Raw genomic sequence first — 12651 nt, forward strand, 5'->3', positions numbered from 1 at the left:
TGATACTAAACTCTTGCAAAACACCCAACACAATGACTGGGATGGGAATAAATTTGGATGGGAATTAAATAACACTACAAATTAAATAAACTTATGATACTAAACTCTTGCAAAACACCCAACACTGGGACTGAGCCCGGAATAAATTTGGATGGGAATAAAATAGCACTACACATTTAATAAACCTATGATACTAAACTCTTGCAAAAAACCCCAACACGATGACTGGGCCGGGAATAAATTTGGAAGGATATTAAATAACACTACAAATTAAATAAACTTATGATACTAAACTCTTGCAAAACACCCAACAGGATTACTGGCCCGGGAATAAATTTGGATGGGAAATAAATAACACTACAAATTAAATAAACCTATGATACAAAACTCTTGCAAAAAACCCTAACACGATGACTGGGCCGGGAATAAATTTGGATGGGAATTAAATGACACTACAAATTAAATAAACCTATGATACAAAACTCTTACAAAACACCCAACACAATGACTGGCACTGGAACAAATTTGGATGGGAATAAAATAACACTACAAATTAAATATACCTATGATACTAAACTCTTGCAAAACACCCAACACATTGACTGGGCCGGGAATAAATTTGGACGGGAATTAAATGACACTACAAATTAAATAAACCTATTAGACTAAACTCTTGCAAAACACCCAACACGATGACTGAGTAGCGAATAAATTTGGATGGAAATTAAATAACACTACAAATTAAATAAACCTATGATACTAAACTCTTGCAAAACACCCAACACGATGACTGGGCCGGGAATACATTTGGATGGGAATTTAATAACACTACAAATTAAATAAACCTATTAGACAAAACTCTTGCAAAACACCCAACACGATGACTTGGCCCGGAATAAATTTTGATGGGAATTAAATAACACTACAAATTAAATATACCTATGATACTAAACTCTCGCAAAACACGCAACACGATGACTAGGTCAGGAATAAAGTTGGATTGAAATTAAATAACACTACAAATTAAATAAACCTATGATAGTAAACTCTGGCAAAACACCCAACACAATGACTGGGCCGGGAATAAATTTGGATGGAAATTAAATAAACCTACAAATGAATAAACCTACAAATTAAATAACACTACAAATTAAATAAACCTATGATACTAAACTCTTGCAAAACAGTCCAATCGAGAAAAAATTTGGTAGGTGAATTAATCACTAATGTGATATTTATCGGTAATACAACATCTTCGTGTTACCAATCATAGAACGATTTTGGGAACAGATGTTTTGTAATAATTCAATTTTGGGGTTTTTCTATAAATATGTTTTGTCAAAAAGTCGAAACTCTAACGACTGGGAAGGAAAATATAACGCCAGAATTAAAAGTTTCACTGAAGTTTTTTCAGCCGATCATGAAAAAGGCACAAAAATATCAGAGGTTTATTTTAATAGAATACACAAGTATTGAAGATAAAAACAAATGTACCGTTCATTGATAATTACAAAGAATAATTAAAAAATAATAATAAATATTTAAGATTGCAAAACAGCCAACACGATGACTGGGTCAAGAATGTATTAAAATAAAATTAAATAACACTACAAATTAAATAAACCTATCATGTTAACTATTGCAAAATAGAATTCAGGTGATCGCTCATCCCCCTCTCAGTACAGGCCAATAAGTCTCCTGTGCGTCATGAGTAAGTTGCTGGAATCTGTGTTAAATACAGAAGTAATCAACCATCTCAACAAAAATAACCTTCTTAGTGACACTCAATATGGTTTCCGTTCTGCTAGATCTACAGCAGATGTGCTTACAGTTATATCTCATAGGATTAGCAAATCTCTCGACGGAGGCAACCTTTCTAGGGCAATTGCTCTTGACATATCTAAGGCCTTTGATAGGGTATGGCATAAAGGTTTACTTCATAAGATCTCTAGCTATGGTATAGCTGGAAATGTCTTCTCAATTATTAAATCATTTCTTTCTGATAGGTTCATAAGAGTAGTAGTTGAGTGGCAAAAATCAGAAGCCCACAGTATTAATGCCGGTGTCCCTCAGGGGTCCATCCTGGGCCCAACTCTTTTCCTGATCTACATTAATGATCTTCCAAATCACATCCTTACATCATTTGTAGACATTTATGCTGACGACACTACCATTTATGGTAGTACATCTAAGACAGTAAACGACCAAGTTCTCTCCAATTCTCTCTCCTCTGATCTTGAGCATGTAGTACAATTGGGAAAGGAGTGGCTGGTTACTTTTAATGCATCTAAAACCAAGCTCCTCTCTTTACATCATCAACATTCTGATCCACATCTGGCATCAATTGAAATGAATGGCTCTCGTCTTCAGGAGGCCTCAAGTTTGGACGTGAAAGTGTAAATCATTTCATTGATAAACCGTTGCAATTTTAGATATTTTTATTGAATTTATACATTATAAACGTATGCTTTTTTAAGGAAAATGTGTGTTAGTGTGTGTGTGTGTGTGTGTGTGTGTGTGTGCGTGTGTGTGTGTGTATGAGAAGATCCAATTATTCACCTCTATGGATTCTACATTTTGAGGCAAAAATGTAAAAAAATGGCGTTGGAATGTTTCATCTTAAAATATTTGTTCATTCATAATTAATCCGCGCGTTTAAATTATTTGGAATCAAAGACGTTTAACTTATAAACGTGTTTAATGTTTTACATTTAAATATTAGTCGGACAAAATATTAAAATGCTAAAATTTACATATAACCAACATTTAACCTAATTATATTATTTTGATTTTTAACTAAACATTTTATAACAATACAACTACCACTTATATTGATATTTTCTCTGCTTGGGACAATTACATTTTTTATTCCTTCTCGTGTATTTCTCAATGTGTCAATCCTATTATTCCAAACAAACAAAGAAATATATCTGTTCATCTCTAATTCAGCTTAACATATTTTTTAAAAACTTAATCACATGTGAGATCAACACAGTTAATAATAAATCTATAAACATGGTTTTATATTTAGAAAGTTCTGTTTTTCTATTTAAAAAAATATAGTTTTTAGAGATTTTATAGTGAATTGTTATAGGCAATAAAAACAGACGGAATAGAGCTCCACACGTACTGGAATATGACGATGTATTATAACGAGGTACCTGAACAGAGAATTAATGAAGAGTAAAACTAGATCAACAAGTCAAACAAGTTAATCCTTTTTTCTGTATCTTGCCGATATTTAATGTGCATTAATTGTCGATAAACAAAAGAAACGCATATAAGTCTACAGCTTTAAATAGAAAGGTACTGGAATATGATGATGTATTATAACGAGGTACCTGAACAGAGAATTGATGAAGAAAAACATTAATCAGTAAAACGAGTTCAAAATCTTCTGTCTTCTTGCCGATAATTAATGTGCATCAGTTGTAAGCTGTTATTTGTGTAGACAGATCGGCAGGCACTGCTGAGTGTATTGAATTTGTCTTTATAATCATCTTTTTAACGACTTTAAAGGGTTGCTCCTTTTATTGTCGACGGTTTTGAGGGTTGATACACCTAATGTTTTATCTGATTTATTCATTTTGCATGTCGTTTATATTTTATGCATTTAACATGATAAACAATACTATCAATATTGCATGTAATTTATATTCTATGCATTTAACTTGATAAACAATATGGTTACAATTTTTTGTGGCAGAGAGAGGGGGACTGTATCGGTTTTAGTTTTCTTACGTGTTTTGAAGGAGAATAAGAGCCAAGTGTCGTTCACTGTTCTATAATTTCACGTAAAAATTTAATAAACAAAAGATACTGAAAAATATGCTTATTGGCGTTCAAAAACAACACAAATTGCAACTGAAACACAATGAGATACTATGGATTATGGGCCATATCAGCAGAGGCATTCCCTGTGAGTTGTGATGTGATATGTCCGTTTATATCACATTTAAGTTTTGCATGTTTATATTGTGAGGAAAACAGGGAACTAGGAGAGAATTACAAATGTTTTCATGAACTCCTTTCTCTCATTGTTAAGTCAAAATTGAAAGTAAAAATTTAAAGGGAGAGATAAACATAAGAAACTCACATAAGCCTACAGCTTTGAATAGAAAGGAACTGGAGTATGATGATATATTATAACGAGGTACATTGATGCAGTGTAACACGAGATCAACAAGTCAAACGAGCACAAAATCTTTGTTTCTGTATCTTGCTGATATTTAATGTGCATTCATTGTCGGCCATGGTTTGTGTGGTCAAGGGACCACTATCCATTTTGCACGTGATATATGATGTTCAGACCATATGGTATGACGTCATAAATTTTGTAATGGTGTAAGAGTTGTATAGAAAATACATCAACAGTATCTTGGACAATTTGTATTATGTGTAAGGAGTGTGTAACAACTCACCTGCCAAGTCGATTGGTCCTTAAAACATTTAGGTGTTATATCAATATCTATCTCTCTCTCTGTCTCTCTGTCTCTCTCTCTCTCTCTATATATATATATATATATATGCATATATAATCAGCATTGGATTAGATAGGCTTACCTAACATTTCTGTGCTGGCACTATCCATTTTGTGTGTGGTTTATAAAGTGCAAACTTAAGAGGTATGAAGTCATTTAATTAGAACTAAAGCAGAAGTTGTTCTTGCGAGAGACTTTATAGAATTTTATGATCTCCACCGAATATGTTCTTGCAAAGTGCTGAAACATGTTGGATTTAAATGTGCGACCCCAGTTTTTAAGAGTTTGTAACAGTTACTAATTTTTTTAAAGTTGTTTTTACACAATAGTTAATATATTTTTCCAGTTTAAAAAAGTTTTAAATTATTATATTTTTTGGGAGCAGTGAACATTTTACGTTTGAAATTTTATATACCTACGTTTGACTTAGTTTTTTTTTTTACAAAAGAAGGCATCATTTATCAAGGCCCAGAGGCCACTTGAGGATAAGGGTTGATAAGCATACAGTGATCAATGTAACACTGTCGTCGTAATTGTTAGTGGAAATTTGGTAAATTGGATTACTTAAGGGAAACGGCTCATTAAGAACATGTTTAGGTTAGACTTGAAAATGACGATATTATAGTCAGCCGGGAAGCAGGTAAATGGAAGAGTTCCACAGGTGTGCATTCTAAGAAAGAAACTGTGTTCATGGAAACTATGTTATTGTTTAGGCACAGATAAAAAGTGGAGGAAATTATTGATAATTTTTTCAGCTAGACGAGTGTTTTTCATTGAAGTTTGGCGAAGGGGACTATAGACTTGAGCTTAGACGAGCACTTGCCATGAAAATAATGATAAAGCGGTGACAGGCTGTGAGAATGAGTTTGCAGGGAAGAGAAAATGGCATCCCCCACTAGACTATGAAGTCTACTTTTAATTCTGTTAAGGCAGGGAACATGTGTTGGAATAGATACATTGAGATCATTGCCAAGACTGCTGTGAAGAAGGTGGGCTCTCTCTACCTTGATAGAAAGTTACCTACACTTGAAAATATTCTATGCCTCTACAAAGCTAACATTCGCCCATGTATGGGGTACTGATGTGACATTTGGGTTGGTGCATCTGCTACTAGTCTCTCGCTTCTGTGCAGGGTTCAAAAGAGAGTCGGCAACCTGATAGATCCTGAATTTTCATCTAAGCTTCAGCTGCTGTCTCATCGACAAAATATTGTATCCCTCTGCTTGTTTTACAAGTATTTTAATGGTTGATGCTCTGACGAACTACAAGCTATTGTACTCCCTTAATGAAAATCCTCCTGACAAACCTGACAAGCAGCAAAGTCCCACCCCTACACAGTAGAGATCCTTAGATGTCTGAAAACCTTCTACTCTAATTGTTTCTTTCCCAGAACTGATAGACTTAAAAATTCTCTTCTGGCTTCCTGCTTCCCCAACTTTACTGACATGCAGAAGTTCAAGTGTAAGGTGAACCGACATATTGCTGCCCAACTCCCCACGTAGTACACCTGTAGCTTATGTCCCCTACATCAAAGTGGCAATGTGTCTTGTTTGGGATGAAAATGTAATAAAAAATTTCTTTTTTAATGGCAAACGCATAGTTTTCCACTCAAAATGGCTGCCGACTGTGAAGTCCACTTACACGTTTTTTTATTTAATTTAATTTACTTTACTTTATTTTACTTTACTTATGCAGAGAGTGATCCACAGACACACACACACACACACACACATATATATATATATATATATATATATATATATATATATATATATATATATATATATATATATATATATATAATTAAATAGGCGGTGCTAGTGCACTTACTGATCCGGGCTTTTTTTTTAAATCGTATTTCCAAGTTTAATTAAAGTTTTATGATACGTTTTTTTTTTTCAATTGTAAGGTTAAAGTATAGAATAGGTACAAAGCACCCTCGCCTCCCCATATTAAGGATGGCTTTTAAAATAATAACGTTATTATTTCAGCACGAATCAATAAGTGCACTAGTAAACAATTAAATACCGAAAAAAAGCAGTTAACATTAGGATTTTCACAGAAATCACGTAAATTTTTCTTAAACACATTTTGATGCTAATGCAGAGAGTGATAATATTATTATTTCAGCATGGATCACTCTCTGCATGAGTATCCACATTTTTATTGACGAAATCAATATTTTATTGGATTGCAATAAAATATTTATATGTTTAATATTATTTTAAAAATCAATATTTTGAGGGAGATTGCAAAAAAACAACAAAACTGTTTAAGATGATTTAAAAAGTTATTGAATGGGATTTTTAAAGCGTAAAAAAATAACTTACCTTTCATATTGTAAACTTATTTTAATATTTAAATTTTACTTAAATAAACACATTTCGGTCAATGTCAAGTTTCTTTCCAACTCCTCAAAAAACTTTAAAATGACAACTTGAATAGGTTTTCGGTGATGCTGAAAACGAATATCACATTTAAATTTGAGGCAGATAAGTAGTTTTCATAATATGAAGAAATTACTTTTTCAATAAGTGGGGAATCACTTTCCTATATAAAAGTAACGTAAAATGAGTACCCACTTTCTGGTCACTTAGTAATTTCTTCATATCATAAAGCAATTTTTAAGTGTGATGCTCGTTTTCAGCACCCCAAAAAACTGGCGCTGTTTTTTTTTAGTAAGAGATTCGTTCATTTTTTTTTTTTCATTTTCAAATTTGTTTTATATGACGAAATTATCAGGTGACCAGAAGGCGGGTGTTTTTTTTTTTACGTGAAATTTATATAAGACAGTGATCTCACACTTTTTAAAAAAGTAATTTCTTCATCTCATGAAAACTACTTATCTGCCACAAATTTAAATATGATATTCGTTTCCAGCACCATTGAAAACCTAGGAAAGTCGTTATTTTAAAGTTTTTTGAGGAGTTGGAAAGAAACTTGACATTGACCCGACCCACATGGTCACATTTCATATATATTTTATTCACGAAACCAATATTTTATTGGATTGCAATAGAAAATAAACTTATTTTAATAGTTAAGATTATTTTAAAGTTGTTGAATAATATTATTGTAAAGTGAGAAAAATAAACTTACCTTCCATTCCAGGAGTTTAATACGAAAAAAAAAATCGTTTTTCTTTTGTGTCCAACGCAGAAAATGTGTTGGTTTGTTAGGATTTCTTAATATAATATTTAGTAAATTGATACAAATTTTGTTTTGTGTGTCCAATTCATTAAGCAATTAAATATATGAAAATATAAAAGAATCACAATTAAAAGATGAAAAAGACGATTTAAACGTGAAATTATTAAAAGAAGAGGAAAAAATCAACTGCTTCAGAACAAAGAACTTATGTTCATCGTAAAACGGTGTAATCATTATTTTGTTCCTCGTGTAAAAGATTGAACATTTCATTATGATTTGGATTAGTCGAACTACTGTTTACATCCAAGATGAGAACAGTAATCCAAATAATCCAAATATAAAAAAATGCAAAACTGAATATTTCACATAAACAATTCAAAAAGGAAGGAATTGAACAAATAGCGAAGTCAATCAAATAACAAAAACTAGATTTGAACACACAACAACAAAAAAAAACAATAATCACATGATTACATTATGAAAATTGCGACTTATTTTTATCAGATTCGATTCCGTTAACATTACGATGACCTTAACTTATAATTCCAGACTTAAAACTGATGTTTTACATGCAATCAGCATCAAACGACTAACGATGAAAGTGTAATACCTGTTTCTAGTATGTTTGTGCATTTCAGCCATGTGTCGCGTTAGAACCATTCTGGCTCTAATTGTCATTTTTTGCGTCCTCCCATGTATTACCCCCTCCTTTGATAGAGAAGTAACGCAATGTTGTAAAATGTCCCGACTCGCAGATGTGAATATGATATAAAAAAAATACAACAGAACAAAACTTGATATTTAACAACATTCAGATCGCCGTGTAATTTGATTGCACTGTACCGGTGTATTTAATATATATATATATATATATATATATATATATATATATATATATATATATATATATATATATATATATATATATATATATATGTGTGTGTGTGTGTGTGTGTGTGTGTGTGTGTGTGTGTGTGTGTGTGTGTGTGTGTGTGTGTGTGTGAATTTGGTTCGTTACAAGTGAATAAAACCATATTTCTACGTTACCAATTTATTTGAAATTTTCAGACAACCCATATTTAGAGTCGAGGCATGTTTTTATGTCATTAAAATAAATTTACCCCGCGAATTATTGAAATACTAAATACAATATAAATATTTTTCGAAGTCGTTTCTGCAAGACTTGCCCGGTTTTATTTCTGGTAACTTCCGTTTCAACTACTCTCGAATTTCAAGATAAGTAAAAAAAAAAAAAAAAAAACTTACTCCGTGCTGAAATAATAATATCATTTTAAAAGCCATTCTTAACATGAGGAAGGGTGGGTGTTTTGTACCTATTCTGTACTTTAACCTTACAATTGAATAAAAACTATCATAAAACTTTAATTAAACGTGGAAATACGATTAAAAAAAAATAGCGCGGATCACTCTCTGCATTAGCACACAAAAATATAAAATAATCCCATATTTTTCAAATTTAAAATCATTTATGTACTTGTCAATTTTTTCATTTTAAAATTTATGTTTTACGTTTTAATTGTTTAGTTCCTTTTCACGGCATTGTTTACATAAAAATGTTTGTTATAACTTTTTTTAAACTGTTTCATTTTTACGACATGCCTCAACGTATTATAAAAACCCTAACCTCCCCATGTTAAAAAAAAACGCCCTTCCATAAACCACGAAAGCCGTTCTTAATATGGGGAGGTTGGGGGTGTTCATTCCGAAAGCCGTTTTAACATGTGGAAGTTAGGGTGTTTATAATATACTGGAGCGAGTCGTAAAATTAACGAATTTGCTATCTATTATTTATTGCAAAAATTGCTTGAAATTTATTTATTTAACAAAAAAAAAAATTATATTTTGGTACTCCTTGGGTGTTGGGTTCCATGGCGACCATCAGAAAAAAAAATAATAGTCGCTCCCTTAGTTCCCTACCTCATCCCGCACGTAACATATTTTATTTACTAAACGATTATTTGTCACATGTACAAACATTTATTTATTTATTTATTTATTTTGAAAAAAGTTTTACTTTTTATGAATATTAAAAGAAAAATGGGTACTCATGCAGAGAGTGATCCATGCTGAAATAATAACGTTATTATTTAAAAAGCCATTCTTAACATGGGGAGGGGAGGGTGTTTTGTACCTATTCTGTACTTTAACCTTGCAATTGAATAAAAAACATATCATAAAACTTTAATTAAACGTGGAAATACGATTTAAAAAATAGCGCGGATCACTCTCTGCATTAGCACCGAAAAATGTTACTAAACATTTATTTATTAATAATTTCTCACTTTTACAAACATTTGATTTTAATTTTTTTTTAAATGACGACTTTTATCGACTTTTTTTAAAATATCACCACCCAAATTGTGTTTATTCCGAAATCCGTTGTTAACATGGAGAGGTTGAGGGTGTTTATTGTGAAAGCGGTTCTTAACATTTGTGGAGGTGGACCTAATGTAAATAAATAAATAAATAAATTTAAAAAAAAAACTAAATCATTTACTGATAACTTCTCACTTTTACAAATATTTTTTAATTTACATGCGCGGATGAACAAATTGTTGAATAGTGCGAAAACAAAACGTTTTTGTAATAAACTTCGGGATAATTTTTTGGGTAAATATTTACATTTAGGTCCACCTCCACAATTTTCTTTTTTAAATGACGACTTTTATTAATAAATAAATGAACTTCTCCGCAACTTTTATTGATAAATAAATCTACGTCTCTGCCACGGGCACTGAACCCCTCCTTTTTTTTCTAATAGTATTTTCGGGTGGGTATGCTGACAACAAATATCAGTTAAATTTTTCAAATACCCCCCCCCTCCAAAAGTGGTGTATATTCCGGAAGCTTTTCTTAAGATGAGGAGGTTGGGGAGGGGGTGATTATAAAGTGGACCTAATCTAAAAAAAAACAAAAAAAAAACAAGTTGTTTATGCGCACAAAAGCAACTATTTTTTATTAACTTTTTTTTACTTTTTTATTTAAAAATTAGTAAATTTCAATGAATAGAATAATAAATCATTTATCATTAATATGTGTTTTTGGTTTTGTGTTGAATGAAACTTTTTTTTTCATTACAACAATAATGAATCAATTTAAATCTTGCGGCATGCGTTTAAGGGTTACGAAATTATCAATAAATCGTTTAGTTACTAAGCCAACGTCAGTGAATAAAAAATGTTACGTGCGCATGCATTAGCCTTGACTAGGGGGGAGCTAAGGGAGCGACCATTAAATAATTATGCTGGTCGCCATGGAACTCAACGCCCAAGGAGTACCTAAAGTGGCACTTATGCACTTATGTTATCGTTCTATTTTTTTAAAATAGTATTTTCATGTTAAATTCCAATTTTACAATATGTTTTTCTTTTATTAATTTGTTAAGTGAAAATACAGATAACCCGGTCGGTTTCTAATGTGAGAGAAAATCTATCCCCCCCCCAAAGTGGTACTCTGGATAATAACAAAACATTAAAATTGCCTCAGTCTCGAAAGATTTCTTCTCTACTGAACGAGAAAAAAACGGTGAAGTGTAGTTCACCTTCTGTTTCTCTCCCCCTCTCTCAATATCTCTCTCTATCCGTCTCTCCCTTTCCCTCTCTCAATCTATCTTTCTCTATATATCACCCTCTCCATCTCTCTTTGAGCCCCTTTCTCTCTCTCTAACTCCCTCAATCTCTCTCCTTTCCTCTGTCTCATCCCTCTCTGTTTCTAACTCCCCCCTCTCTCTGTTTATCTATCAATCCCTTTATCTCTCTATCTCCTTCGCTTTCTCTATTTTCCTCTCACTTTCTCTTTTCTGTCAATATATCTTCCTCTCTATCTGTCCATCTCTAATCCCTCATCCTATTTTAGTCTCCTAAATTAATTACAGTGAATAAGGCATTGTCAAAACATGGATAAATCCTATTTTAGTCACTTAATTTACTGACTGTGAGAATAGGTTATTTGGAAATTACTGCTACCTTGAACAGCACCAGAAGTAACTGGTAAAACCTTTCTAATTAAATTGATTTTCGCAGCCATTTGGTAACAAAATGACATAGCCTTAGCCCTTGCTGCATGAAGAATACCTGCGACCTTGCTGCCAAGTAGAAGAAGTATTTATTCTACTTTAAAACATTCAATTTTTCAAAAATCTCATGTTCGACATCTCCAAAACATCCAATATGGGGAAAAATATTGCAAAAATGCAAACTTATTGTTTAGGATGAATGCACAATGGTACGCAAAAAATCAATTGAGGCTCTTGGTCGATTCTTGCAAGATTTGCGTGGCAATGTCAGACCATTTGGGAATGCAGTAATATTTCTTGCAGGAGATTTCAGACAAACGTTACCTGTTATTCTTCAATCAACACCAGCAGATGAAATAAATGCTTGTCTCAAATACTCTACTTTTTTGTTCCATGTGAAGAAATAAAACTTAACTCAAAATATGCATGTCCAGTTGCAGACTGTTCGATCCGCACAAAAACTTTTGCATCACTTGTGGGAAATTGGGTACGAAAAAGTGCCAGATGATCAGAGTTAAGGGCAAAATGCTTTGACTTTTAACTTCTGTAATTTCTGTAATTTTATTTCATCAAAAGAATAGTTAGTTTAAAAGGTTTTTGCCAGATATTAAAATTATAAGAATTCCATTTGACTGAGTGAATGAGCTATTTTTGCAGGTCAATACAAAGATACCCATGAACTTAACGCTATTATTCAATGTAAAATTTCAAGTGAGGTAGTCAAATACAAATCCATCGACACTGTTGTGAAAGCAGATAAAGTGGTTAATTATCCAACGGCTATATTTGCCAGGGATGCCACCGCATGTATTGCAACTGAAATTTGGTGTACTAATTATCATGTTGTGAAATATAAACCAATCCAAGCTTTGCAATGGCACATAGCTTGCAGAAAAAAAAATTAACAAACAATATCATAGAAACAACAATCTTAACAGAACCTTTCACAGATGAATATATCTTCATTCCATGCATTTCGGATAC

This window comes from Euprymna scolopes, chromosome 46, assembly GCF_053919585.1.
Source record: "Euprymna scolopes isolate OS-2025 chromosome 46, ASM5391958v1, whole genome shotgun sequence".
In the NCBI taxonomy this organism is placed as follows: Eukaryota; Metazoa; Mollusca; class Cephalopoda; order Sepiida; family Sepiolidae; genus Euprymna; species Euprymna scolopes.